At 40.8% G+C, this 24,166-nt stretch overlaps 1 protein-coding gene across 3 annotated transcripts in view; it reads left to right on the top strand.

Annotated features, from left to right (window-relative positions):
* The first annotated feature begins 189 nt into the window (after positions 1-189).
* Positions 190-24,166, top strand: part of MSRB3 (methionine sulfoxide reductase B3) — a 182,809-nt gene continuing 158,832 nt past the window's right edge. Inside the window, exon 1 of one of the 3 annotated variants that reach the window (XM_010841577.1) lies at positions 190-353. The gene's annotated coding sequence lies outside the window, so the exon portion shown is untranslated. Of the gene's footprint in view, positions 354-408; positions 759-919; positions 1,041-24,166 lie in introns of those variants that run through there. The other 2 variants (XM_010841576.1, XM_010841578.1) reach the window with 2 other exon arrangements.

The raw sequence follows: 24,166 nt of genomic DNA, 5'->3' as shown, positions 1-24,166 counted from the left end.
GGGGAATGCAGAGAAGGGAGGGAGCTGGCCGCTGCCGAGGCCCGGGCAGCGGGCACCGTCCGCGGCGGGCGAGCTCCGCGGTCCTCCCTCGCTCGTCTCCTTTGCTCATATTTGGACTCGGCTGCCCGTGCCCAGGAATTTCCCGTCATGCCTCCCGCCGCCCGTCCGTCGCCCGGAGCCGGGGAGGAAGGGAGGGAGGCTCGGACAGCGGCGCCGGCGGCGGCGGCGGCGGCGGCGGCGGCTCCCTGGCACTTCCATGAGCCCGCGGCGGACCCTCCCGCGCCCCTTTTTGCTCTGCCTCTGCCTCAGCCTCTGCCTGGCCGCGGCTGCGGCCCGGGGGGCCGTGCAGTCCGGTGGGTTGGGGCTCGCTCCCCCACCCCTTGTCTGCCCTCACGCCCGGACCCCGCCGAGTTCAGATGTGACCCCGACCTCCGCTCCCCTGCGAGCGCCGGCAGCGCCCCCTTCAGCCTCCTGCCGGGAGCCCCCCTCTCCTGAGCCCAAGAGGGGCGCGGGTGGTGAGAGGCGGATAGAAGGAGGTCAGGGCTGGCTTCGCCCCCGCCGACGGGAGGCGTCTGGCAGCGTCGCTGACACCTTATCCCGTCCCGGGAGCGAACCTGAGCCGGAGGGAGGCTCTGGACCGACGTGGGCCCCCGAGGGAGGGGCTTGGCAGGGCGGCTGGGGAAGGGACGCCGCCTCAGGCTCCGGAGGGCGCGGGTCCGCGGCGGGGACCACCTCGGAGTCCCCTGCCCCGCGCGGAGGTGTGTGTGTGTCGGGGGCCGGGGGGTACTCCTGCGCAGCAGCCGCTGAGATAACGGGCCCGGGCGCGTGGGAACGGCCATCCAGGCCCGTGCCTCCCGCCGCGCGTCCGGGAGGGGCGCCGGGGAGCCTGGCGAGTAGGGGGACAGCGCCAGGAGCGGCGGGCGCGTGGCGACAAGCGGCGCACCCAGAAGCGCACCGCCGCCCTCGCCGCAGGGTCAGGCTCCCGCGGGCCCGGCTGGTGTCTAATAGGCCAAAACTGAACAAAATCCCGAGTTTTCCAGGTACCAGTTTTGTTTTGTTTTTGAGCGGAAAAAAAGGGCATCGGAGTCTGGTTTGTAAGTTTCACCCTGGGCTGTTTACAGCTATAAAAGATCGAAAGGTGCCATTCCTGCCTTACTTGGTTTAGGACTACAAGCTATCAAGCGAGATAATTTTGCAGTCTTAACAGGACGATTTTTAAAGATACTTTCTCTAAATAATGTGGAATAAGATTATTATAAAAAGTAATTATTTGAAAGTACAAATGTAGAGTTTAAGGTAAATGTCAAATTGCAGGAACCTTTATATTTGTGATGAGTATACAGTCATCAAAACTTCTCGATGCCTAATGTTATCTGGAATGGAAGAACAGAAAATATAACTTCTCAGAGTTGAGATTTCCTCGGAAATTTTAGTTTGCTTTTGTTTTTGCCACCAATAATCTAAACTGTCAAAATAAGATATGGCTAACACCTAAGACTTATAAATTAGTTGAAAACTGACTCTACTAAGTATAGATTATATTCAACACCCTCTGGTCTTTTGCTTCCTATTTCCATTTGCAGTGGTGGTGGCAAAGTAGATTTTTAAGTTACTTTTGTCTATAAAATAATCTTTAGGATTCATGTAATTTATAAAATGGATAGGTGATTTTAAAAATATTTAGTGTGTGCAGATTATTGGTGTTAATTTAAATAATATCAATTTCATGTTTGCTTCTGATTAATATTATTTTTTTTAAAAAGACCTATTTTTAACAAATTTACACTTTAAAAGTAACTTTACTAGCACTTCTTGGGGGACACAACAGGTTCTATCTTCACATTTTATCGGCGGTCTTCTAAAATATACTGTGCTGCAGATAAAGGGTAGATTGTACTTCCAGACAGTATATGTTGTTTTTTTTTCCCTCAGTTATGTGTTGACTTAATACTTGTGGTCAAGCAGCCCTTGAAGACTGAAATCCGGAGTACTATGGCCCCTTGCCAGTAATTTTGAAAACCAAGTTTATATTTGGACCATTTAAACATTTATTCTTTTAATTTTGGTCCCAGCTGACATATAAGTCTAATTTCTGGTGACTTTTATTAGGGCCCTACGTGAATGTCTGGATTTTTTTTTTAATATGTATTAAAATAAGCAACTCTCTGCCATTTAGAGTTTTGTCACAGTGCCTAAACTGCCTATCTGCCAAGGCTGCAAATATACAACATCAGATAGGTTTTTGAATCAACACACAGTTTTTTGACTTTTAAAGGTGCTTGGTCTAATACCTTAACTGAAATGTTAACCCATTTGGTCAGAAACTGTTTTGCTAAACTTAAGTAATAAGAATATCCAAAAAAATATCCCAACAGTAGTTTTCATAGATTTTTCTAATACAGTATTTCTTTTATAATTAAAAATAAATTTTCAACCATTAGAGAAACTTTAGGAAATAATCGTTTTTGGTTCTGTCACAATCTGGTCACAGTCCCTTGGATTTTCATCTCACCTGTATTACTGTATTTAGGGATTTGTTTGATGAATTTGGTTTCAATGTTTAGCTTCCTTCTCTGTAAAATGATGAATTTGTGCATAAGTCTCTATGTCCCTTCCAACTCCAGGATCCTCCAGGATTGTTTTTGTTTATATAAACCTGCAGAGCCACCCACTAGATTGGTCCAGGCTTCTGATTGTCAACTCTGACTTGCTCTACATGTTTAACTGGTCTCCTTGTAGTCAAATCTGTTGGGTGTGGATCCAGCTTTGGGGAGACGGGATCTGTCTCAGGAAAATCTTGATACTTGCCCCATCACACAGACGTATACACCTGAAAAGAGTGCCATGTTATTAACCTTCTGTTACTTTCTTCCCCTTATCTAATAGTAGAAAGTGCTGGTTACGTCATAGGGTCAGTAGTTCAAGCAGGCCCTAAGATGTTTTGGTACTCAGTGTTGAAATTTGGTCTGGGTCAGGGATATCACTGGAGAGCACCCAGACCTCTTTGCATGGTTGGGAGAACTGTGGCTAGTCACTCGGGGCATTCCAGATGAAATGCCCTGTGCTCAGTTATGACCTTTTTCTCATGCCTCAGAGGAGACTGAATGGGATCTACTCATCTGGTTTATTCAGAATTATATTGGCTTTGGGTAGGAGAGTAATCAGATAATTCTTTACATTATCAGTTGTTACTCACAGATTTAGAGAACGAACTTATGGTTGCCGGGGGAAAGATTGAGGGAAGGGACTAGTTAGGGAGTTCGGGATGGACATGTACACACTGCTATATTTTAAATTGATAATCAACAAGGACCTACTGTGTAGCACAGGGAACTCTGCTCAGTGTTATGTGGTAGCTTGGATGAGAGGGGAGTTTGGGGGAGAATGGATACATGTATATGTATGACTGAATCCCTTCACTGTTCAACTGAAATGATCACATTGTTAATGGGCTATACCCCAATACAAGATAAAAAGTTTTAAAAAAATTTACCAGTTGTTAGCATCCCTGATTGCTATGCAGATACCTCAAGGCTTTACCTTGAAGATTCCTACATTTTCTCCTTCCTGGAGATAATGGATTTTCTTTTTAAAAATACTCAACACAGTCCTGGATCCCTGTTCACATATTTGTCTCTATAATATACCAAAGTCATAGTTATGGCTTTTAAAGGAAATACAAATGAGAAGAAAGTATAGAAAAGGTAGCTCAGTAATAAATCAGCCAATTGACCTTATGAAGGATTTTGGTTATTGCCTCATTTAAGCTTCTGTTCCAAGTAACAGTGGTGAACTTGAACTAGTTTTAGGAACAAGAAAGACTGGAATGTGATGGAAGTCAAATGCACACAGACCTTATTAGGGACTAGGAATGGAAAACCTGAAACTTCCTCTGTCTCTAGTCTTTGCCTTTCTTAGCTTCATTGATCTCTCTGTGCGAGATCTTTCCCCCGCTGTGTTCACAGTCATATGTGGGTGCTCAGTGGTTTCTGGATATGTAGGTGTCCCTCAGTGCCAAGCACAGGGAGACACTGAATCAATGAGCCCTGATTCCAAATTCCTGGAATAACTATATAGACGTAGTTTGGGTCACATGGTTAATCTAGATTTTCTCTACAGTCTCTTCTAATTGTAGACTTCTTTGTACTCTGCAAGCATTTACATGGTTTGACTTTGCATTTTTAAACTTTATATTACAAGGTTACTAGTCCTTAAAATGTATGTATAATTTTTCCTTGATTGCAATGTGTGTGTAGAAGCGTGTCACCTTCAGTGGGATTCCAAGATGTTCGAGCTTTTCGTTCATACTACTGCAGGAATGCCGAAGAGCCAGCCTCTGGGAGTAAACTGAGTGCAGCACCACACTCAGGGATTATGACGCAGCTTAGGATCCAACAGAGCTGTGAAAATCCTGTTTAATAACGACTAATCCATCTTGCAGATAATCATCTGCCTGTTTTCAGGAATTCATTGAAGTAAAACCCTGAGCTCAAATAGCTCATACACTCCTAATTCATTAAAACTGTGTAAGTGGTCATTAGAGACATTCAAAATAGTAATAGTTTAGGGGCCCAGGGTTCATCAGTTGGTTTCCTATTTCTCACACTTGTAGCATTTTCCACCTCTACCTTTCCTTTAGACCATTTCTGCTGCCTGGAATACCTTTTTCTCAAGATTTGTTGAAGTCCTTACAGCCTCTGTTGCGTGGTATTTTATGAAGCTTTCTTAATCTCTTAGAATTTCTCCTTTTTTTAAATGCTTCTAAGACATTTTGTACCTTGGCTGGAGCAAGATTTTACTACCTGGCATTATGAAGTCCACATGTATGAATCTTCTTCGGGGGATTATAAGTTCTATGAGACCAATGAATCATCTTGAAGGACTCTGGTAGACTGTTAGCATCCATTGTCCCACATGTAATGCTTCTAACTTTTCAAATGTTCTGAAACTTCTATGGCATCCTGCTTGTCACTACCTTTTTCTTTTGACATTGCAGCTCAGTCATACTGCTTGTCTTTGGCAAGGTTCCTGTCTGTTTTCTAGGTTTTACAGGATTTTCCATGAATATGTTAATTTTCTGTGTGAGAATCAATTATTCAGAATGATGGAATGTTTTCCTATAAATTGAGATGGCATGGGGAAGGAGACTTTTATGGAAGGAAATCAGCTTTTGTTGAGTACCCAATATTTCCCAGATCAGATTGACCAGGAGTAGGACACAACTGGAGTATATATGAGGGGGCATAGAGAGAAAATAAAGCACAAAGATGGAAAATTAGGTTTGGCCTAGAACACGGAAGGCTTTAATGCTAGTCTAGGAAATTTGAACTTAGTTAGTAGGCTATGAGGTTTAAGTTATTTTTGGTCCTGGAAATGTCATAATCAGAGTTGAATTATAGGATATATTATCATCTAATTATCCAGAGGATGAATTGAATTGGGAAGGAAACCACTGGACTAATAAGGGAAGGTTACAAGAGTTTTTGTTAGAGAATGAAGACATAAGCCAGGACTGCCAATAGGATTGGAGAAGCGTGGCTGAAGTGAATTAGACAGAAAGAAACAATTAGTTGGATGTGGGAATAAACAGAGGGGAAAAGAGAGGTATGAATAAAAGACGATGGTAAAATGTGAAGCCTGGGCGATTAGGAGGAGTGAACTTGGGGCAGGTTGGTAGGTGGGGGTAAAAAAATAAGTTGTGTTTTAGATCTATTGCATTTGAGGCGCTGGTGGACTATTCATGTGGAAGTGTGTGGTAGAATTAGAAATGTGAGACTGAAGCTTGAAGAGACCAGAACTGTAGATAAAACATGTGTGAGTAAGGAAGGTTAAAAATAAAGGGGAGAAGAAACGTTTGTTGACTGGAGCAAGAACAAGGGCACAGGAAAAGCACTGTAGAGAAGATACAGTTTGATCCGCCTGAAAATGCCTCATCAGCATATGGCACCCTGTTTATGAGCATTCCTTGTTTAGGGTACGTGACATCTTCTCCCTCCACAAATAGTGCCTGGGAAACGTTGAGGAAAGGATACCGCAGCTAGGATGACCTTCCTAAACTGCAAAATTGTTGCTGCTTCATCTTTGCTTAATTTCCTTCAGTGGCTTCTTATCTTTTTTTAAGCTAGGGAACTAACTCCTTAAAAGTCTTCATCATCACCAAGCCTTGTTCCTCTGGACTTTGAGCTTCTTCCAAGTTGTTCAGTTGGCCTTGAACACAGGTTCTGCAAAGTCTCCTCCCAGTTCCTCCCTTCACCTTCCCCAAGAATATGAAGCAGATGTGATTCCCACCAGATGGAGGACTCTTGGTTTGTTGTTGTTGTTCTTTATGGGCAATTAAAAAATGATTTTTCCTGTTTGTTTATGGCTGTGCTGGGTCCTCGTTGCTGTGCACGAGCTTTCCCTAGTTGCAGAGAGTGGGGGCTAGTCTTCATTGCAGTTGCAGGCTTCTCACTGCGATGGCTTTTCTTACTGTGGAGCATGGGCTCTAGGGTGTGTGGGCTTCAATAATTGCTTCATTAGTTGTGGTACATGGACTTAGTTGCCCAGCAGCATATGGGGTCTTCCCAGACCATGGATCAAACCACTGTCCCTTGCATTGGCAAGGTGGTTTCTTAACCACTGGACCACCAGGTAAGTCTCTTTATGGGCATTTTTTATTGCCATGCTTAGATTTTTATTTATACAATAATTATTGACAATTTCCTTGTTGTTGTTCAGTCGCTAAATGGTGTCCGACTCTTTGCCGCACCGTGAACTGCAGCACGACAGGCTTCCCTGTCCTCACTGTCTCCCTGAGTTTGCTCAAAGTCTTGTCCATTCAGTGTATGATGCCATCCAACCATCTCATCCTCTGTTACTCCCTTCTCCTCTTGCCCTCTATCATTCCCACCATCAGGGTCTTTTCCAGTGAATCTGCGCTTCTCATCAGGTGGCCCAAGTGTTGCAGCTTCAGCATCAGTCCTTCCAATGAATATTCAGGATTGATTTCCTTTAGGATTGACTAATTGGAGCTCCTTGTTGCCCAAGGGACTCTCAAGAGTCTTCTCCAGCACCACAATTCAAAAGCATCAGTTCTTCAGTGCTCAGCCTTCTTTATGGTCCAACTCTCACATTCCGTACGTGACTACTGGAGAAACCATAGCTTTGACTATATGGACCTTTGTCAGCAAAGTGATATCTCTGCTTTTTAATACACTGTTTAGGTTTGCCATAGCTTTTCTTTCAAGGAACAAGCATCTTTTAATTTTGTGGCTGCAGTCACCATCCACAGTGATTTTGGAGCCCAAGAAAATGAAATCTGACACTGTTTCCACTTTTTCCCCATCTATTTGCCATGTAGTGATGTGACCAGATGCCATGACTTTTGTTTTTTGAATGTTGAATTTTAAGCCAGCTTTTTCACTCTCCTCTTTCACTTTCATCAAGAGGCTCTTTAGTTCCTCTTCACTATCTGCCATTAAAGTGGTATCATCTGCATATCTGAAGTTGTTGATATTTCTGCTGGCAATCTTGATTCTAGCTTGTGAGTCATCCAGCCCAGCATTTTGAATGATGTACTCTACATATATGTTACATAAGCAGGGTGACAATATACAGCTTTGATGTACTCTTTTCCCAATCTCTAGGAAAATAATTTATAATAAATCACATCCCTCCTGCTTTCTTACAGAATACTTTGCTTCTCTTTTCAATTGTCACCTACAAGGTTCTTGAACACTTGAGTTGACTTCCCTGGCCACTATACCCTGACTCTGATGCTTGGCTGGGGGAGCCTGGAGCCGAGGTGTGACCTGGCATTTGTGTACTCAGATTGCCCAGATGTGTGCTGGTTTGTAAACTGTGAGACAGTTTCTTGATACTTGACTTCTTTAAGGAAAGTGGAGGGAATTTACTTCATTGAGAAGACTTATGTGCACTGACTGTAGGTAGAGAGGTTTGTAGAGTATGGAGATGACTGCAGGGGAAGTAGAGAAACAGTGCTGGTTCAGGAAGTGTGTTCTCAAGGCCTAGTTCCTGACCAACTGTCTGTCCTGGTTCTGTTTCTAAAAATAGTACATTGCTCATAATGCTTGTCTAAAGTGACATGTTTATGTCCAAGTACTAAGTAATTTCTAACTCATTTCAGAAATGCTAGCAGTGTAGTTTTAGTAGTATTGACTGAGAAAATATATACTAACAAACAGCCACTGTAAAATTTTGAATATTTTAAAATATAGATGCAGTATCATATGTTTGGAAAGTACACATATGTGGAAATTATGACTCACAAGTCTATAGACAACACTATTTCCTGCTTTATGGATACTCTCAAGGAGGCTCTGGTCTCAGCTTTCAGCAACTCATTGTCGTCTCACTTCAGAATGTGGGGGAGACTTCTGCTTGAAAATGTGAGCCATAGCCAAACTTTTCAATGAAAGGAAAACTCCTTCTCAACATCTTCTTTCAACTGTAGTTGCCTGCTTTATGCTAGGCAATGTACCTTATGCTAAAGCCGGGCTATTAAATAGTCTCAGGGATTAGTACATGAACACTTTTTTAAAAATTAAATTTTCCGGTATATGAGCATCATTTTTAGGGCTATGATCTGTTACTATAGAGATAAAAATTAGTATATGATTTGTATGAAGTACTTTTCTGCAGTCTGTCATGGCCATGGCATGACTGTCTTCTATTACTATAAATTACACTGTGAAATTTTATAGTTTATTGGGTTAGTTATTTTATTTAAAGCAAAAATGAAAATCCAAACAAAACAAAATCAATCCTTCAGTACATATGTTAAGGCAACATTGAAAATAAACCCATGCTACATGTTAGAGCCCTTAACAAATATCAGGACAGCCCTTATATAAATCCAAGAACCCTGAATTTACCATTATTATTTCGTTTCTTTTGCTTCCCTTGTGTTTGGTTCACAGAGCATCCAAGCTTGGTTGGGGTTGGGAGAGATCCCCGGTGACTATTGTAGGTAGGTATTTCTTTTGTCTTAGATTAGTGGAGTGAAATAAGGAAAGGTGCACAGTCCAAAAGAACTGATGTGGGTAAGGGACCACAGGTAAGGTTCTGGGGCTCTGGGCTCACATGACTGAGCGTGAAGGAGTTCACGCACTGTCGGCCCTGTTCCTGGTTTCTTGGTGTGTGAACATGCCTTCCAGTCAGAAGGGCTGGAAAGATGGGTTGAAGGCAGAGGGTGTTGACCTTTGTGCAGGATCAGTTGAAACATTGCAGACTCATTGACATATCTGCATTCTTGTGTGTATGCTCATGTCCCGAGGGAGTCAGCATAGTCACTGGATAGCAACTAGAAAGGCTGGGTTTCCTGGTCCTGTTCTTATCTAAGGCATTTTAGCTTCCTATGCCTCAGTTTTCATACCTGTAAAATGAACAAATTTTGGATGGATAATACCTGATATTGCTTTTGCATTAAGATTCTGTAATCTATGGCTTGTCTAAAAGTCTTCAAGTAGCTTTCATACTTTTTAACAGAAGTGACATGATTAATAAATTACACAAAATTATGTATTGTCTTGTTATACTTGGTTCAAGCTATTTTGTGGAACTAAATATAAAGGTTATTCTGAGACTAAGATCCTATTTGAACCTTGTAAACTACTGTGCCCAGTGATTTGATCCATAGCAAAATTACATAACCTTTTTAAAGATTTAGTATTTATTTAGAGGATAGGTTGCAATGTATTAGAAACATCATATTATTAATAACTGTCCCATCTAAAGTAATGGCATTAAACATGAGAAATTACATTGGTTTTTCTAAATGTACAGCTAAGAATTGTTTATTTAGGCTTGGAGATGTATCTCAGTTAGGAAGAGTCCTCTTTTATCAGGGTACACTGCTGGTGGAATTTACCTTTGACCATCCTAGAAATATATTTAACTGTTTAATTTAGTTAGTTTGATCTTATCATTAAAGAAGAAAATCTCTTCCATTGAGCTTTTTAAAGAAAAAGAAACAACTAATTTGAGAGGTTAAAAAAAAGTATCTTCTCCTGCGTTTAAAATGTGTTACTAAATGTTTGCTCTTTTTATTGTAAAATATTTCACACACACACAAATAACATCTATACAAGACATAAAGAATAATTTTTAAAAGTTTGGGTACCCTACTCAGCTTCAGGAATGGAGTGTTGAAGTTGCCTGTGTGACCTTCACCAGGCCCATCTTCCCTTAGCCTAGAATTGCTCACAGTCATGTATTTTGTGGTTATCACTTAACACAAATAACTAATAAACTCTTGATCTCTTTATAGCTTTACTGTAGATATTTCCCTACATATTTTATTGTTCAGTTTTGCACATATTGGAACCCTACATAAGTGGTATTGTGACATTATATTTGTGTTATCCATATTGGTGTATATAACTCATTTTTAGAGATTACCTTTTCTTTCATTATCTATATGTTTTTCTTTGTTTCATTTATTTCCACTCCTTGAACTTTTATCCATTAGGGCTCTTGTGTTTTCCTGTGAATCAAATCTTTGTATTTTGTCCCATTGCTTTTATGTTTCATCCTCCATATATTAAATAATAGTAATGATAATAATAATAGCAAATACATACAAATGTTACTGTGTGCCAGGCACTAGTTTCACTATGTGCTATTTACATATATTAACTCCTTTAATGCTCATGGTAACTTTATCAAGGAGATAAAATATTACGATAGTTCATATGTTAAGATTAGGGTCTGAAGCACAGAGACATTAAATCCTTTGAATTCAGGCAGTCTGGCTCCAGAGTCCATCCTCTTCATCGTATACTGTTTTGACTCACTCCTCCTGTAGGCTTTTCTTTTACTTACATTTTTTCTCATTTAACTTTTTAGGGTATTACAGCATTTCTGTGACATTCAGAAAAGAATCGCCATAGTGAGACGTCAGATTGGTTCTCCTGTACAGTCCAGTTGCTTAAAGTCATGCCAATTTAATCTGCTTCATGGTTAGACCGTGACTTGTATTTATTTATTTGGCTGCGCCGTGTCTTAGCTGCGGCGTGTGGAACTGAGCTCAGGCCCCCTGCATTCAGGGAGTGCAGAGTCTTAGCCACTGGACCACCAGGGAAGTCCCTATACTGTGACTTTGTTACACAGGTGTGCTTTTTTCCCTCCAATTTCCTGGGATTTATTATTGCTCTTTTTTTCTAACTAGAAGGAAAAAACTATGCCTTCTTCATATTCTTCAAAAATCTTTCAGTTCTGCACTTTCTGTATGTGGTTTGGAATTGATACCATTGATTCCCTGTGCTAATTTGGGCCAGTTTCTTCATATTAAGACAATGGCATCTGCTTTTAAAAAATATGAGTGACCTTATATGAATCACTCAAATTTCCTGAGCTTTCGATTTCCCAACTAAGCTGTTATGTTAAGTATGATTATTTTAGTAATCAGACATATATAATTGCTAATCAGAACTTCCTGTGTCTGTGGTATAACCAAGTGTGAAATAACCAAGAGGGATCATGAGGGAAAATAATTGAAGGGAAGTTCTAGATAGTGATTGGAAATTGCTGATTGTTCCCAACCCCTTAAATTATAGACCAAAAAACTTTGGCATAGAGAGATAAAATCCCTTTGAATGATTACTTTTTAGGTATAGTTGTAATTTTTTCCTAAATTAATTAATTTTCTCTTATATTCTGTGATTTTATGATTCCTTTGGATGGTGTGCTTGCTCAGTTGTGTCCCATTCTTTGCAACCCCATGGACTGTAGTGCTGCCAGTTCCTCTGTCCATGGAATTTTCCAGGTAATAATACTGGAGTGAGTTGCCATTTCGTCCTCCAGGAGATCTTCCCCACCCAGGTGTTGAACCCACATCTCTTCCATCTCCTGCATTGTAGGCAGATTGTTTACCCCTCGCACCACCTGGAAGCTCTTGGATAATCTAATATCTCTTATTTGTGTGTGTGCTAAGTCGCTTCAGTTGTGTCCGACTCTATGTGACCCTATGGACTGTAGCCTGCAAGGGTCTTCTGTCCATGGGATTGTCCAGGCAAGAATACTGGAGTGGGTTGCTGTGCCCGCCTCTAGAGGATCTTCCTAACCCAGGGATCGAACTGCATCTCTCACATGCTCAAATTTCTCTCATCTTAAAAAAAAAAAAAAAAAAAAGCGTACTCAACTTGTCATCCTCTGAGACCAAGTAGTTTTACAAGGTATTTATATGCTTGCTGTCACTATTTCTCTGCCATCTATCCAAAAATATGACTGGATACATGTTACATGTCAGGCACTAACTAACCTAGTATCTGAGGATGTAGGATGAACCAGAGAGACTAGGGACTTTCATTTTTAGTTTGGAACCAGGATGGCCTGTAACAGAAAGAAGACCATTTTATGGTAGATGCAAGAGGGAGAATGGTTAGAGTTACAGGCAAAGTTCAGTTCGGTTCAATCGCTCAGTCGAATCCGACTCTTTGCAACCCCATGGACTGCAGCACACCAGGCCTCCCTGTCCATCACCAACTCCTGGAGTTTACTCAAACTCATCTCCAATGAGCTGGTATGCCATCTAACCATCTCATCCTCTGTTGTCCCCTTTTACCGCCTTCAATCTTTCCCAGCATCAGGGTCTTTTCAAATGAGTCAGTTCTTTGCATCAGGTGGCCAAAGTATTGGAGTTTCAGCTTCAGCATCAGTCCTTCCAATGAATATTCAGGACTGATTCCTTTAGGATGGACTGGTTGGATCTCCTTGCAGTCCAAGGAACTCTCAAGAGTCTTCTCCAACACCATAGTACAAAAGCATCAATTTTTCGGCGCTCAGCTTTCTTTATAGTCCAATTCTCATATCCACATGTGACTACTGGAAAAACCAAAGCTTTGACTAGACAGACCTTTGTTGGCAATGTAATGTCTCTGCTTTTTAATATGATGACTAAGTTGGTCATAACTTTTCTTCCAAGAAGCAAGTGTCTTTTAATTTCATGGCTGCAGTCACCATCTGCTGTGATTTTGGAGCCCCCAAAATAAAGTCTGTCACTGTTTCCACTGTTTCCCCATCTATTTGCCATGAAGTGATGGGACCAGATGCCATGACTTCGTTTTCTGAATGTGGAGTTTTAAGCCAACTTTTCCACTCTCCTCTTTCACTTTCATCAAGAGGCTCTTTAGTTCTTCTTTGCTTTCTACCATAAGTGTGGTGTCATCGGCGTATCTGAGGTTATTGATATTCCTCCTGGCAATCTTTATTCCAGCTTGTGCTTCATCCAGTCCAGCGTTTCTCATGATGTACTCTGCATATCAGTTAAATAAGCAGGGTGACAATATACAGCCTTGACATACTCCTTTCCCGATTTGGAACCAGTCTGTTGTCCAGTTCTAACTGTTGCTTCTTGACCTGCATACAAATTTCTCAGAAGGCAGGTCATGTGATCTGACATTCCCATCTCTTAAAGAATTTTCCACAGTTTGTTGTGATCCACACAGTCAAAGGCTGTGGCATAGTCAATAAAGCAGAAATAGATGTTTTTCTGGAACTCTCTTGTTTTTTCGATGATCCAACAGATGTTGGCAATTTGATCTCTTGTTCCTCTGCCTTTTCTAAATCCAGCTTGAACATCTGGCAGTTCTTGGTCCATGTACTTTTGAAGCCTGGCTTGGAGATTTTTGAGCATTACTTTACTAGTGTGTGAGATGAGTGCAATTGTGTGGTAGTTTGAGCATTCTTTGGCATTGCCTTTCTTTGGGATTGAAATGAAAACGGACCTTTTCCAGTCCTGTGGCCACTGCTGAGTTTTCCAAATTTGCTGGCATATTGAGCACAGCACTTGCACAGCATCATCTTTTAGGATTTGAAATAGCTCAACTGGAATTCCATCACCTTCACTAGCTTTGTTTGTAGTGATGCTTCCTAAGGCCCACTTGACTTCACATACTAGGATGTCTGGCTCTAGGTGAGTGATCACACCATCGTGATTATCTGGGTCATGAAGATCTTTTTTGTACAGTGCTTCTGTGTATTCTTGCCACCTCTTCTTAATATCTTCTGCTTCTGTTAGGCCCATACCATTTCTGTCCTTTTTCAAGCCCATCTTTGCATGAAATGTTCCCTTGGTATCTCTCATTTTCTTGAAGAGATCTCTGGTCTGTCCCATTCTTTTGTTTTCCTCTATTTCTTTGCATTGATCACTGAGGAAGGCTTTCTTATCTCTCATTGCTATTCTTTGAAACTCTGCATTCAAATGGGTATATCTTTCCTTTTCTCCTTTGCCTTTTGCTTTTCTTCTTTTCACAGCTATTTGTAAGGCCTCTTCAGACAACCATTTTGCGTTTTTGCCATTTCTTTTTCTTGGGGATGGTCTTGATCACTGTCTCCTGTACAATGCCATGAACCTCCAACAATAGTTCTTCAGGCACTCTGTCAATCAGATCTAATTCCTTGAATTTATTTCTCACTTCTACTTTATAATCATAAGGGATTTGATTTAGGTCATATCTGAATGGTCTAGAGGCTTTCCCTACTTTCTTCAATTTAAGTCTGAATTTGACAATAAGGAGTTCATGATCTGAGCCACAGTCAGCTCCCAGTCGTGTTTTTGCTGACTGTATAGAGTTTCTCCATCTTTGGCTGCAAAGAATGTAATCAGTCTGATTTTGGTATTGACCATCTGGTGATATCCATGTATAGAGTCTTCTCTAGTGTTGTTGGAAGAGGGTGTTTGCTATGACCAGTGTATTCTCTTGGGAAAACTCTATTATCCTTTGCCCTGCTTCATTCTGTACTCCAAGGCCAAATTTGCCTGTTACTTCATGTATTTCTTGACTTCCTACTTTTGCATTCCAGTCCCCTGTAATGAAAAGGACATCTTTTTTTTAAGGGCAAAGGGGGAGGGCCAGATCACATGGGGCTTTTACACCATTGTGAGGAGTTGAGACACTGTTCTTTGTGATTGAAGCCATTAAGGGCTTTTGGGCAGGCAGTGACCATATCTAATATGTACTTTAAAGTAGTCATTCTGGCTGCTATGTGGAGAATGATTTGCAGGGACCAAGTGTGGAAGCAGGTCAACCATTAGGGCTAGTTCAGTGGTTCAGAGAGGAGTTGATAACGGTTTGGACCAGGGTGCTGGTGGTGGAAGTGATAGGTTGCTGATGGATTGGCTACAGAGTCTAAGAAAATGAAGAAACATCCAAGCTATTCCATTGAAACTGCTTTGATTGAAGCCACTAATGGTGTCCATACCACTAAATCCAGTGGTCTCCCTATCTTCCTTCAATGAATTTGGTATACTGACCACTCATTCCTAGAAACGCTATGACAAACCTAGATAGCATATGAAAAAGCAGAGACATTACTTTGCCAACAAAGGTCCATCTAGTCAAAGCTTTGGTGTTTCTAGTAGTCACATGTGGATGTGAGAGTTGGACTGTAAAGAAAGCTGAGTGCCGAAGAATTGATGCTTTTGAACTGTGGTGTTGGAGAAGACTCTTGAGAGTTCCTTGGACTGCAAGGAGGTCAAACTAGTTCATCCTAAAGGAAATCAGTCCTGAATATTCATTGGAAGGACTAATGCTAAAGTGGAAGCTCCAATACTGTGGCCATCTGATGGGAAGAGCTGACTCATTGGAAAAGACCTTGATGCTGGGAAAGACTGAAGGTAGGAGGATAAGGGAACAAAAGAGGAAGAGATGGTTGTAAGGTATCACTGACTCAATGGACGAGTTTGAGCAAGCTCTGGGAGATGGTGAAGGACAGGGAGGCCTGGTGTGCTGCAGTCCATGGGGTTGCAAAGAGTCAGACAGAACTGAGCGACTGCACAACAACACTCCTAGAAATAGTCTTTTCTCTTAGCTTCTAACACTGTTATTGTTAGATGTATGATTTGAAAAAAATGAGAGTGTTAGATGCTTAGTTGTATTTGACTCTTTGCGACCCCATTGACAGTAGCTCACCAAGCTCCTCTGTCCATGGAATTCTCTAGGCAAGAATACTGGTGTGGGTAGCCATTCCCTTCTCCAGGGGATCTTCCTGACCTAGGAATTGAACCCAGGCCTCCTGCATTGCAGGCAGATTCTTTACTATCTGAGCGACCAAGGAAGCCCATATGATCTTAGGCAAATTAATTAAATGATCTGTGCCTCAGTTTCTTCTCTTGTAGATTGAGGATAGAAGTATTCCTACCACATGGACTATTGAAATTATTAGATGAGATAGCATATATGAGTTACTTAGTGCAGAGTCTTCCACAGACTTAGTTCACAGTAAATGTTAGCTAGCAACCTCATCACCATCCTAATCTCATCATCACCGCTGTCGTTCTGGAACAATACTCTCCTTGACCTCTGCCTTCTTTGGCCACTGCTCTTTCTTGGTCTTCTTTGCTAGTTCTTTCTCTTCCAGCTCACCTCTGGATGTTGAAGTTCCTCAGGGCTCTGATATTTTGTTTTCTCATTTTACACATTTTCTTAGGCAATCTTATTTACTCCATGGCTTCAGTTCCATCTGATGAGTCAGTTCCCCCTAAGTTTACCGACAACCTAGCTCTGCATCTATGCTGCTGCTGCTAAGTCGCTTCAGTCGTGTCCGACTCTGTGCGACCCCAGAGACGGCAGCCCACCAGGCTCCCCCGTCCCTGGGATTCTCCAGGCAAGAACACTGGAGTGGGTTGCCATTTCCTTCTCCAATGCATGAAAGTGAAAAGTGGAAGTGAAGTCGCTCAGTCGTGTCCGACTCTTAGCGACCCCATGGACTGCAGCTTACCAGGCTCCCCGGTCCCTGGGATTTTCCAGGCAAGAGTACTGGAGTGGGGTGCCATTGCCTTCTCCGCTGCATCTAAGCTACAGTCCTGTATATCCACTTGTTTCTATCTCATCTCCTTTTGGTTGGTTGTGTGTACCTTTAATAGGTTAAACATTTATTATTACAGGTACGTCTCCCAAGGTTACATCTCCCACCTTGTCCCTTACCTTAGTAGATGGTATTACCATGTGCCCAGTTGCTTAAACCAGAACTGGAGTCTTATTAAATTTATTTCTTGTCTCATACCCTGTCAATGGTTTGTGTGGATTTTTCTACAATAGCTTCGCAATTAGGCTCACTACCTCTGTTCTGATGCCACTCCCATCCATTTCCCACCTTTTAGCCATGGCATTCTTTTAAATTTGAAGATCTGATCATGTTACTCTCCTTCAGTTACTTCTTTTTCTTTTTAGGATAAAGTTCCAAATTGTTATAATAGCTTCAAGATTTCTTCTGCTTACCTCATCAGCCTCATCATCTCATCCATCTGTTCCTCACTTACACCTTCTAGCCACACTGCTTTTCTTTCATAACCTTCAGTGGGCTACACTCACTTTAACCTCAGGGTTCCTGCTCATCTTTTTCTTTGTCTGGTACACTTCTTTCCTCATTCTTAATTTGGGCAACCCAGCCTTATCCTTTATTCTTAGTTTAAATATCACTACCTGCAGGTTGGCTTTCTTATGCCTCTCAAACTAGACTTCTTCCTTCTGTTATATAGGGTCTGTATTCCCCTTTTGCCTTTCCATGATCTTTATTGCACTTGCTAATAGTATCTTTCTCACAAATATGTAAGCTTCTTGGTGGCAGGGACCATGGTCTCTCATTCCTCACTTTGTTCCCAGCATCTGTTTGTTAAATAGAGTAACATGAATACAGTGTGGGCTTGCTAGTGAGTGAGAGAGGCTTCTGTCTGAGTTTGGTGTGTTTTTCTTAAATCTTTCAAGGTGATAAAAGGGAAGAAGACAAAAGTTTAGTGTACAGCAGTTTAACTTTCAGACTCCAGGGATGTCAGCTAGCGAGTAAGGAAGCAACATCAGAACCGGAGGTGGCCGTAGCGAGAAGTGTTGCCTTAGGGTTAGTTTCTTTTCTAGGATTAAAGTGACATCAGAATTTTCAGGCAGTGCTCTGAATATTTCTCAGGCTTCACTGTCTCTTTCAAAAGTCAGCCTTGACAGTGCTTCCCAAATCCTTGGAATGCTAGACTTGAGCATCGCCACAGAGCCCCTGTGAGTGTGGCTTTCAGTGTCAAAAGTGCTTGCCGAGGTGACCTGTTGGGTCTGGGCAGACCCTGTGCCCAATATCAAGCTCTCATTGCCTCCCACCTACCTGTTCTCTGGCCTTGGCTCCTCCTTCTTAGACTCCTGGATTCTCCTTCACTAACTTGCAGGAACAATGTTTGCACATAGATGAGTTAGGAGTTGGCCTTTTTTTAAAAAACATCCTCTGTACTTTATCTTATACAAATTTATCGTATTTTAGTTTCCAGGGCTGGTATAGATTTTGCTCTATTTTTGTGTTCTGCTTACCATTTCAGTGGGAAGTGGTTGGAATCTGATTGAGGAAGAAGATGAGTGAGTTCTTTTTTGAAAGATATTTTTTATGTTGCCACCTTTGCCTTTGTGTACATGTGGACTCACTTTTACACATGTATGTGTGTATGTGTGCAATCTCTCTTTTTTCTCTCTGCTTCTTTTTTGTTTGCATTATATCGTTTATTTGCTTTGTAACTCTACTTGAGTCACTTTTTAGCAGGTGCATTTAAATCATTTATATTTTGTTATCGTGGATGTATCTGATGACATTCCTTGTCTTACTGTTTTATACCTTTTTTATGAACTTTTCCCCTTGGTTTTCAGTCTTTGGCATATGGTTTCTGTGTTTTATTTGCTTTTATCTTTCATAGGGATTTGAAAGAGTGACATCATATTTTAGGTTCCACAACCTTGAACAAGTGTTTAAAAACATTATTGAACCTGAACTAATCTAATCATTAAATTAAAAAAAGTAAGATTCAGTAACATTTGGCTCTTTTATACAGGAAGAATTTTGGAATCTTTTATTTTTTTCCTTCTCTGCTTTTGTTAACTAAAGTGGTACCTATAGATCTACACGATTGTTGCTATTATTTTTATATTATATGATCTCTTAAGGATTTTTATTTTAATCTTTTTCATTTAATTATATAATAACATCTACTGCCTTCAGTGATTATGACCATTTATCCCTTAACTCGTCATTCTTAAGGATATTTTGATTCATGTGCCATTTGGCTAGAGTCTATCCATGAGTTGATGTCTTTTTTTTTCTTTTTCGGTAGGGAAAAATATATGCATGCATGTTTCCTGAGCTCTCTTATTACCTGAGGGAAATACAGACTGTTGTATATAATGTGTTAACCTTCCCTTGCAAAACAGCATTTAATTGAAACCAAAAAAAGCATAATTAGAAGGCTGGAAGTTGCTCATAGAATAATCTGAATGCAATTAGTACTGCAATTATGGAACATAAAATACTGCTAGCATTCCCTATGGAAGAAGAACCTGGGAACAATGGAATTTATTGGCATTCAGGTAACAAGTCAAAGGCTTTGGTGCTTCAGTGGTAGAATTCTCACCTCCCAGATGACAAACCAATATCAGTTACAAGATTACTACTGGGAATTCAATACCTCTGATGTTGTAGATACTTTTCAGGGTCATGATGCAAAATTAGTTATAAGTCCTAGAATAGTTTTATCTCTGAGTAAGAATGGCAGTTTTAATTGAATTCCAGCAATATTTTATAACTGCTATGTTCAAATTAGAGTTGACCAAAGCCTGTCGTGCTGCAGTTCATGGGGTCACAAAGAGTCAGACACAATTGAGCGACTGAACAATAATAAAGTTTACTTTGTCAAATTCCTGTTTTATTATTACATTTGCCTCATGCATGGATAAAGTTATATCACTCTATGTAATCGACTGAAACAGTTGATTGCAAAACGAGGTTTTTCCTTTTGGTCAGAGATAATGATTTTTTGACAATCATTAAACTATAATTACTGAAGTAGAAAAATTAATCTTAAATTAATCTTATCTAAGTTGTATATTAAACAATCACCTTACTCTTCCCCTGTCCAAAATTGAACTAATTAAACCCTCCAACACAGACACACAGACGCAGGCATACACATGAACACAGTCATACTCATTCACACACACACTCTCTCTCATTCTGTGTCTCTACATGGTATCTCAGACTTCTTCTTGCTTTTCCTTCTCAGTAAGGGAAGTAAAATTCACTGAGCAGTCTTCTAGTTATTTTCAAAAATATTATCTCACTTAATCCTTCTGAAATTTAGTGAAATAAGTGATATGATCTATGTTACACAGGTTAGGAATCAGAGACAGGTAACTAATTTGCTCAAGATTTATCAGCTGGTTAAGAGAGAGAGTCAGAAGTTAACTCCAGTTCTGACCCTTTCCTGTATACTGCACTGCCTGGGTATAGTATAGGACTCTATCCTGGGGGAATTGGGACATTCCCTATTAGGGAATGGGTTAGGGTTAGAGTTAGGGTTATGAACAGAGATGGGGGGAAACAGAGGAAGTGATATTTGAGTTCAGTTCTGTGAAAATGTTTATTGAGTCTTTATTTTACAGATGTGAATCCTGCTGACTACTCTCAAGGAATTTTTAAGTGGAGTGTGTACATGTCTAAAATTCTAACTTGCAATAATAGAGGTACTGAGGTAGGAAGTATTAGAAGCAGAATTGATTCATTTTCTAATGGCATGGTTGGGGAGAAAGGTGAGAGGAATAGCTGTGAAAAGATGTTTCCTAGGGCAGATGGTATCTAAACTGGTCTTGAAGGTTAAAAAAGAAAAGTTCATTCTTTATATGGTATGGAAAATATAAGTGGTATAGTGAGGATGGAAGAGTTTGTAGGAAACAATAAATGGTTGACTATTATCAAAAGAGAATCTTTATTCATTCATTCACTCAACAAATGCTTTTTGAGTGCTTATTAAAGGTTAGACACTGGTGAGGACTAGAGATAAAGTAAGGGATAAAAGAGTTAATGGATTGTATAATGTCCAGTGAGTGCTGGGGTCTGAAGTTAAGATAGGAAGAGAAATGAATCTGATAGGTCTTGAATGCCAGAATAGGTTGGTTGTGTTTTCCTCATGGTTGTTGATAACTGTGGAAGCACATGAAGCGGAGTTCTGACGTGGTCAGAGTGAGTTTACATTATGCCTGCAGCAGAATGGAGGATGGCTGTGACCAGGAGTCAGGGTAGAGGCAGGAAGACCATATTCTAGATGAAAGATGGAAAGAATATATTTGAGCAATATCTTGGAAATAAAGTTGGTGGTACTTGGTGTTGATTAAGTATAAAAAAATTAAAGTAGAAAATGACTGAGGATGACTCTCAAGTTTGGGGTTTAGTGCTTGTATGGAATGGGAGTACTTTTTAACAGAATCAGGAATACAGAAAAAATAATAAATTGGTGAAGAAGGAAACAAATTGAGTTTTGGAGATGATAAATAGTTTAAGGTGCACATGAAATACCATCTAAAATTAATGAAGAAAAACCATTGAGGACAAAGTAGAAACAACATAATGCAAAATATTTAATGTCTTTCACTTTATGGTCTCATTTAGGGCTTCACCTTTCTCCCAAGTTCAGCATAGTGTTAAAAGATAGTTGATGAAGGCATTAAGATTTATCTTTCAGTGGAATAGGACTACATTTTCATAAAACTTGTCCTTTATCTGCTTTATCAGATACAAGGCACAAGCCATACTATCATGAGCAAATTCTTACTTTCTGCAACAGAAAGTAAACTTAGAGGGGAGGGATGCTAAAATTCTGATACAAGAGCAAACATTGGCAGTTTCCAGTGCTAAAACTTTCTATTCCAGGAATGGTGGCAAAGTTCTAATTGAAATATTTGAAGCATGATTTACATATTTTTAGGACTTATATTAAACTCATTAAAAACAGTCTTTTAGTGATAGATACAGATAACTGTATAGTCAAAGCTATAGTTTTTCAAGTAGTCATGTGAGAGTTGGACCATAAAGAAGGCTGATTGCTGAAGAATTGATGCTCTTGAACTGTGGTGTTGGAGAAGACTCTTGCGAGTCCCTTAGACTGCAAGGAGAGCAAACCAGTCAATCCTAAAGGAAACCAACCCTGAATATTCCTTGGAAGGACCGATGGTGAAGCTGAACCTCCAATACTCTGGCAGCTTGATGTAAAGAGTTGAGTCATTGGAAAAGACACTGATGCTGGGAAAGATTGAAGGCAAAGGAGAAAGGGGCAGCAGAGGATGAATTGGTTGGATAGCATCACCAACTCAATGGACATGAAACTGAGCAAACTTCAGGGGATAGTGGAGCACAGAGGAGCCTGGTGTGCTGCAGTCCATGACATCACAGAGTCGGACATGACAGCAATAGATAATAACTGTAGTTTGGAGTCACAAGGGTAGGGCAGGATTTGGTCAGCCTGTAATAGCAAGTTTTTCTTTAGATGAAATGGTCCACTGAGGCACTGCATCTTTTTTACATGCCTAAGTTTGTTTTATTTTTGTCTTTGCACATGGTTCTTGATGAGAGGGAACTTCAGGTGAAAAGCAACAGCCTCCAATTCTATCTCTTCTCATCTTTGCTTCACTCTTTTGAAGTAATGTTCTAAAATCATTCTTCTGTCAATCTCCTAGTTTTGGTCAGTAAAGTTAGAGCACTATTTCTGATTCATCAATTTCAGATAATATACAGTTATAAAAAACAAGTATTTATATGCTCTTTCTTCTCCCTTATGTCTACCATTGTTTATTGTTTTGTTGATTTTTAAAATTCCCTTATTGTTCATTTGGTGGTGGTGGTGGTTTAGTCGCTAAGTCATGTCTGACTCTTACGATCCCATGAACTATAGCCCGCCAGGCTCCTCTGTCCATGGAATTCTCCAGGCAAGAATACTGGAGTGGGTTGCCATTTCCTTCTCCAGGGGAACTTCCCGACCCAGAAATCAAACCCAGGTCTCCTGCATTGCAGGCAAATTCTTTACCAACTGAGCCACAAGGGAACCACTATTGTTCACTTTTGTAACATTAAATAATATGTTTGCTCATCAACTTTTGATGTAGCCACATGACAAGCTGTTGTGACAAAGCAATTCCAGGCAGAGTGACAGACATAAGTAGAAGTTTCTCTTTCTCCCCAATGATAGCCTAAGGTAGCTAGTAGCCCAAGGCTGAGTTGGTGAGTAGGTAGCTTTGCTTCATGGCCTGTTAAGTCTGCGTTTCTCATTAAGTAGCTTCCATCCCAGGGTTCAAGTGTGCTGCCGCAGTTTTTGCCTTTTCCCAGGGGAGGAAGAAGTCCATGGGGTCCAAAAGAGTCGGGCACAACGTAACGATTGAACAACAACAAGAGGAAGAAGAAGTCTAAAGCAAGTGACTTTGTCTTTAAAGGAGGTGACTTGAAAGATCACACATAATTGCATTGGCTAGAGCTTAGTATCATATTCACAATTAGCTACAGAGGAGGCAGAGAAATATAAAATTTCAGAAGTTTTTGTTACTCATGGGAAGAAGGGAGGATGGATTCTAAGGGACCAGTTAGTATTTTGCAGTCTAGTTAGTATCTCTGAATTTTCTGCTTCATAAGATGAGAGTCCTAGTTCAGTTCAGTTCAGTTCAGTCCTCAGTCGTGTCCGACTCTTTGCGACCCCATGAATCGCAGCACGCCAGGCCTCCCTGTCCAACACCAGCTCCCGGAGTTCACTCAAACTCATGTCCATCGAGTCAGTGATGCCATCCAGCCATCTCACCCTCTGTCGTCCCCTTCTCCTCCTGCCCCCAATCCCTCCCAGCATCAGAGTCTTTTCCAATGAGTCAACTCTTCGCATGAGGTGGCCAAAGTACTGGAGTTTCAGCTTTAGCATCATTCCTTCCAAAGAAGTCCCAGGGCTGATCTCCTTCAGAATGGACTGGTTGGATCTCCTTGCAGTCCAAGGGACTCTTAAGAGTCTTCTCCAACACCACAGTTCAAAAGCATCAATTCTTCGGTGCTCAGCCTTCTTCACAGTCCAACTCTCACATCCATAGATGACCATTGGAAAAACCATAGCCTTGACTACACGGACCTTTGGTGGCAAAGTAATATCTCTGATTTTTAATATTCTATCTAGGTTGGTCATAACTTTCCTTTCAAGGAGTAAGCGTCTTTTAATTTCATGGCTGCAGTCACCATCTGCTGTGATTTTGGAGCCCCAAAAAATAAAGTCTGACACTGTTTTCCCATCTATTTCCCATGAAGTGATGGGACCAGATGCCATGATCTTCGTTTTCTGAATGTTGAGCTTTAAGCCAACTTTTTCACTTTCCACTTTCACTTTCATCAAGAGGCTTTTTAGTTC

Source organism: Bison bison, unplaced genomic scaffold (assembly GCF_000754665.1).
Source record: "Bison bison bison isolate TAMUID 2011002044 unplaced genomic scaffold, Bison_UMD1.0 scf7180017864163, whole genome shotgun sequence".
In the NCBI taxonomy this organism is placed as follows: domain Eukaryota; kingdom Metazoa; phylum Chordata; class Mammalia; order Artiodactyla; family Bovidae; genus Bison; species Bison bison.
Note: the sequence above shows the minus strand (reverse complement) of the source record. Positions and strands in the feature narration are given on the sequence as shown.